Source organism: Triticum aestivum, chromosome 4A, assembly GCF_018294505.1.
Source record: "Triticum aestivum cultivar Chinese Spring chromosome 4A, IWGSC CS RefSeq v2.1, whole genome shotgun sequence".
In the NCBI taxonomy this organism is placed as follows: Eukaryota; Viridiplantae; Streptophyta; class Magnoliopsida; order Poales; family Poaceae; genus Triticum; species Triticum aestivum.
In genome coordinates, this window is record NC_057803.1 from 707881974 (window position 1) to 707887973 (window position 6000).

Here is a 6000-nt window from a genome sequence, read left to right on the forward strand (position 1 = left end):
CCCTCATGGCTGCCCTAGTGAAGTATGCCGATTCGGACAGTACCAAGGATCCCGAGCTTAATGATAATGAAGCAGGGAAGGGAAAGAAGGATAGCAACTCCAAACAGCAGCAGAATAAACTAGTGGGTCATGGAAACGGAGGCAAGCGCAAGGCGGACGGCAGCGTGGACTTTGTGGCTAACACTAACGCACAGGACAGGGGGCAGCGGCGCAGAGGTAAACCGGCAAATCATAACGGGGCTCCCAATCCTAGTGCAAGCCGTTTGAACTATTTGTTGAATCAGCCTTGCCCAAAGCACGGGACGAAGGAGGCACCGGCTAGCCATCTTTGGAAAGATTGCTACATCATGCAGGAGTTCAAGAACTCTAATGCTTTCCGGTATGATCACGGATCAGGTGGCGGTTCAGGATCCGGTTTCAGCGGGCCGGATCACGATGGGGTTTCCGGTTCAGGACGTAATCAGGGCGGTCACAACTACCAGAATAATCAGAACAGCCAGCAGCAGCAGCAGCAGTCAGGCTATCAGAGCCAGCAGCAGCAGCAGCCGTCGGGCTATCAGAGCCAGCCGAAGCAGTTGAGCAATGGGCAGTACCATGTCTTCACAACGGGCTTGGATAAGCGTGACCGAAAACTCCACCAACGAGCGGTGAATTCTGTTGAACCGGCCTTACCGCGTTACTTACGCTGGTCAGAGCAGCCCATCGTGTGGAGCAGAGAAGATCACCCGCTCCGGGTTGATAATCCGGGTCAGTTAGCATTAGTGGTGGACCCTCAGGTGGGGGGTTATAAATTCACCAAGGTACTCATGGATGGAGGAAGCAGTATTAACATACTGTATTATGAGACATTCAGGCGCATGGGACTAACTGACAAGGATCTCAGACCATCAAATACGGTGTTCCATGGTGTTGTGCCAGGCAAATCTGCATATCCTGTTGGTAAAATAGCTCTAGATGTGACTTTTGGAGACGAGCATGACTCCCGGTCGGAAAAATTGAGCTTCGAAGTGGTGAAGATCCAAAGCCCGTATCACGCCTTGTTTGGGCGACCGGCTTATGCCAAATTCATGGCGCGGCCTTGTTATATCTACTTACAGCTCAAGATGCCGGGTTACAAGGGGACGATAACGGTTCACGGGAACCGTCGGATCGCTTTGGAATGTGAAGAGGGTGATGCGGCTTACGCAGAGTCGGTCTGTGCCACGGAAGAGTTGAAGTATTATAAGGACAATGTCGATCCGGCGGATATGACCCCTTTAAAGAAGCCAACTACAGAGCATGATTCAGATCTGAAGTTCAAATCGGCAGCTGAGACCAAGCTTGTTGACTTCGTGCCCGGCGATTCATCCAAGCAGTTCACTATCAGTGCCAACCTGGATCCCAAATAGGAAAGCGCGCTCATCGAGTTCATCCGTGAGAATCGGGACATTTTTGCATGGAAGCCATCTGACATGCCAGGTGTACCGAGGGAACTCGCTGAGCACACTCTTAATGTGGATCCTAAGTATAAACCGGTGAAACAGTTCCTCCGCCGGTTTAACGAAGAAAGACGCAAAGCCATTGGAGAGGAAGTGGCCAGGCTTTTAGCAGCTGGTTTTATTATTGAGGTGTTCCATCCAGAGTGGCTTGCTAATCCGGTGCTGGTTCTTAAGAAAAACGGCACTTGGCGTATGTGTGTGGATTATACAGATCTTAACAAAGCCTGTCCTGCAGACCCTTTTGCCCTCCCCCGTATTGATCAGATCATTGATGCCACGGCGGGTTGTGAGCGTTTGAGTTTTTTGGATGCATACTCTGGATATCATCAGATCAAGATGGCGGTTAAGGACCAGGAGAAAACAGCATTCATCACTCCCTTTGGAGCCTTCTGTTATGTATCTATGCCCTTCGGGCTCAAGAGTGCCCAAGCCACCTATCAACGGTGTGTACAGAATTGCCTGCATGAGCAGATCGGCCGCAATGTGCACGCATATGTAGATGACATTGTAGTAAAATCAAGGCAGAAGGAGACACTGGTGGATGATTTGAAGGAGACCTTTGACAACTTGCGAGCTTACAGGATGATGCTTAATCCGGCCAAGTGTGTTTTCGGTGTTCCAGCAGGCAAGTTGCTGGGTTTCTTGGTGTCTAACAGAGGAATTGAGGCTAACCCGGAGAAGATTACGGCTATTACATCTCTAGCTAAACCGGAGTGTATCAACGATGTTCAGCGTTTGGCGGGCCGAATCGCTGCGCTGAGCCGGTTTATCAGCCGCCTCGGGGAGAAGGCTATCCCTTTGTACCAACTGCTGAGGAAGACAGACAATTTCGTCTGGAGTACAGCTGCTGACGAGGCATTTGAGGATTTGAAGCGGCAGTTAGCCAATCCGCCTGTTCTTGCAGCTCCGGTCGACAAGGAGCCACTATTATTATACGTAGCGGCTAATGCTCGGGCAGTTAGTGTGGCTATTGTGGTAGAGCGCAAAGAGGCAGGCAAGGAATATCCGGTTCAGCGGCCGGTTTATTATATCAGTGAGGTGCTGATTGAGTCCAAGCAAAGGTATCCGCATTGGCAGAAGCTGGTCTATGGTGTTTTTATGGCCAGTCGAAAATTGAAGCAGTATTTTCAAGGGCACCCCATCACAGTGGTCAGTTCAGCTCCCTTGGGTGATATTATACAGAATCGGGAGGCGACTGGCCGGATTGCCAAGTGGGCTATAGAGCTGGGGCCACACGGTCTGAAGTACGTGCCTCGGACGGCCGTGAAGTCTCAAGCACTTGTTGATTTCATCAATGATTGGACGGAATTACAGGCACCAGAGGAGAAGCCGGATCACACATATTGGACTATTCATTTTGATGGGTCCAGGCAATTGGAAGGCTCGGGGGCTGGAGTCGTATTAACTTCCCCGCGAGGTGATAAGTTTTGTTATGTTCTCCGCTTAATGTTCCCTTGTACTAATAATGCAGCTGAGTATGAAGCCTTGCTCCATGGTCTGCGGATGGCTAAAGAGATGAATTTAAGCCGGGTCAAGTGTTTTGGTGACTCAGACCTAGTGGCTCAACAGGTGTCTGGCACTTGGGATTCTAAGGACCCGCTCATGGCTGCATATCGTCGGGAAGTGGATAATATTGCAGGTTGTTTCAAGGGTTATCAAGTGGATCATGTGGACCGTCGGAAGAATGAAGCGGCGGATGCTTTAAGCCGGTTGGGCTCTCAGCGTAAACCGGTCCCGCCTAACGTCTTTTTGGATGTGTTGCACAATCCGTCAGTCAAGCTCCCAGGTGAAGCGGATTTGGCCATTCCTGATCCGGAGTCCCAATTGGTGGCAGCCCTGCGTGTTATTCCGGATTGGACAGTTCCTTATCTTGCGTACATGACAAGGGGGGAGCTGCCAGAGGATGAGATTCTGGCCAAGCAGATAGTCCGGCGATCCAAGTCTATGACGATTGTCAATGGTGAATTACATCATTGCAGTGTATCAGGGGCGTTTCAACGTTGTGTCTCTCCTGAAGAAGGCTGTGAAATCTTAAGAGAAATCCATGAAGGGGATTGTGGGCACCACGCCGGTTCAAAGTCTCTGGTTGCAAAGGCGTTTCGTCATGGGTTCTACTGGTTGACAGCTCATGCTGACGCGGAGGACTTGGTTAAACGGTGTGATGGATGTCAGAAATTTTCAAGGCGTGCTCATGTGCCGGCTCAGGAGTTGAGGATGATCCCAATAACATGGCCGTTTGCAACTTGGGGGCTAGACATGGTTGGACCTTTTAAAAGATCCAAGGATAAGAAAACTCACCTTTTGGTGGCAGTTGACAAATTTACCAAGTGGGTTGAAGCGGAGCCTGTCAGCAAGTGTGATGCAGCAACAGCGGTACAGTTCATCAAGAAGGTGATTTTCCGGTTTGGTTTTCCACACAGTATCATTACTGATAATGGTACCAATTTATCCAAGGGTGCTATGAAGGAGTTCTGTGAACGTGAACACATCCGACTTGATGTGTCGTCAGTAGCACACCCCCAGTCCAATGGACAGGCAGAACGAGCTAATCAGGAAATCTTGCGAGGCATCAAACCCCGGCTTTTGGTCCCATTGCAAAGAACACCAGGATGTTGGGTTGAAGAGCTGCCATCTGTATTATGGAGTATCAATACTACGCCAAACCGGTCCACAGGATACACGCCGTTTTTCATGGTCTATGGAGCAGAGGCGGTTCTCCCTAGTGACATCCGGCACGATTCGCCTCGTGTGGCAGCTTATGTTGAGGCAGATAATGAGACAGCACGACAAGATGCTTTGGACCTATTGGACGAAGAGCGTGATATAGCGGCTGCCCGTTTGGCGATTTACCAGCAAGATCTTCGTCGCTATCACAGTCGCCGGGTTAGAACCAGAACTTTTCAAGAAGGAGATTTGGTGCTTTGATTCATCCAAGATCAAACGGATATGCACAAGTTATCCCCGCCTTGGGAGGGACCTTTCGTAGTCAGCAAGAATCTGCACAACGGGTCGTATTATCTGATTGATATTCGAGAGCATCAAGACTCACGTACATCAGAAGAGGAGACCAACAGACCGTGGAATATAGCTCATCTTCGGCCTTACTATACTTGAGCCATTGGCTCTATTTATGTACATATCATGACAATGTATATATTATCTTTGATATATCAAACCGGAGCCTCAGCCGAAGCGGGGTCTTTGTCTTTCTCATCATGCGAGGTTACACGGATTGGTTCTGTCTAAAGCGGCCTCCGGTTTACCCTTTGACATTTGTTTTATATCACTGGGGGCTTTGGTCGTGTCCGAACCAACGAACACCCTTTGATAGGCGACAGCCACCAGACCATTTGGGGACTGAGTCAAGTTTGAACCAGTAATGCCTCTTGGTCGGCCTAAGGCCACAATATCACTGGGGGCTTTGGTCGTGTCCGAACCAACGAACACCCTTTGATAGGCGACAGCCACCAGATCATTTGGGGACTGAGTCACGTTTGAACCAGTAATGCCTCTTGGTCGGCCTAAGGCCACAAAATCACTTGGGAGCATGGTCGGGCCCGAGCCATTGCTACGCCTCTTGATTTGGCATATATGCCACGAGTCATTTGGGGACCTGGCTGACTTGAATCATTGTCACCCCTATTGGGGGCCTTGATCCTGTCCGACCATGGTAATGCCATCTGAACAGCTTAATATAGCATATTTTTGCGAATGGTTTTTATCATTACTTTCGTTTCCATCTTGTTTTCATGGTTTGTTCGTTTTTGCTTTTGCTGGATTTCTTTATGTCGACAAGCATATTTTTTCCGGTTCAGCCAATGATTTTTGATCCCCCTTCTAATCCGGAGGAGTCTCCCGGTTTACCTTTTCCCTGTTACACTCATGGAATAACCAGGGGGCTTGTATTAAGTCAGCACGGTTTGTACGGGGGCTACTTTCTCCCTTTTTTGACGGTATTGGTTTATAAAACCACCGCTTCAGGCTTGGGTAAACCAGCTTTATACCCAAACATGGAAGGTATTTGTGTATCATGTGTTTGTTATATTTCTGATACACATATCAAGATCATAATCCGGCTGCGGTATAACCGCTACCGAAGTTCAAATTTTTTCTGATTGCAGGAAATATGAATTAAAGTTTTTCAAGCAAAAGCTTTAGTACTTATGCACGAAGGCATATCCCAGGCAGAAGTTTTCACTATCCTATTACAAGGCAGCATGGTGCCCAAACAAAATCGTTGTTTTTGTAGAAGGATGTTTCAACTAGCACTTCAAACCGGCTTCCGGTTCAAGCTTGCTCCTCGTCCTCCGCCGCTTCAGCTTCCTCGTCTCTACCCATTGGCTGGAAATCAACAGTGGTCCAGTCGATTCCCATTAAAGCTTGGAAAACAGCTTCTTCATGGATCAGGGAAGACGGTTCAATATCAGGGGCGTAAGTGTGCTTACGGATTGGAGGAATCAGATTCTCCGCTTCAACAGTTGGGGCAGGCACTCGCTTGTTTTGATCATTGTATTGCGCTTGA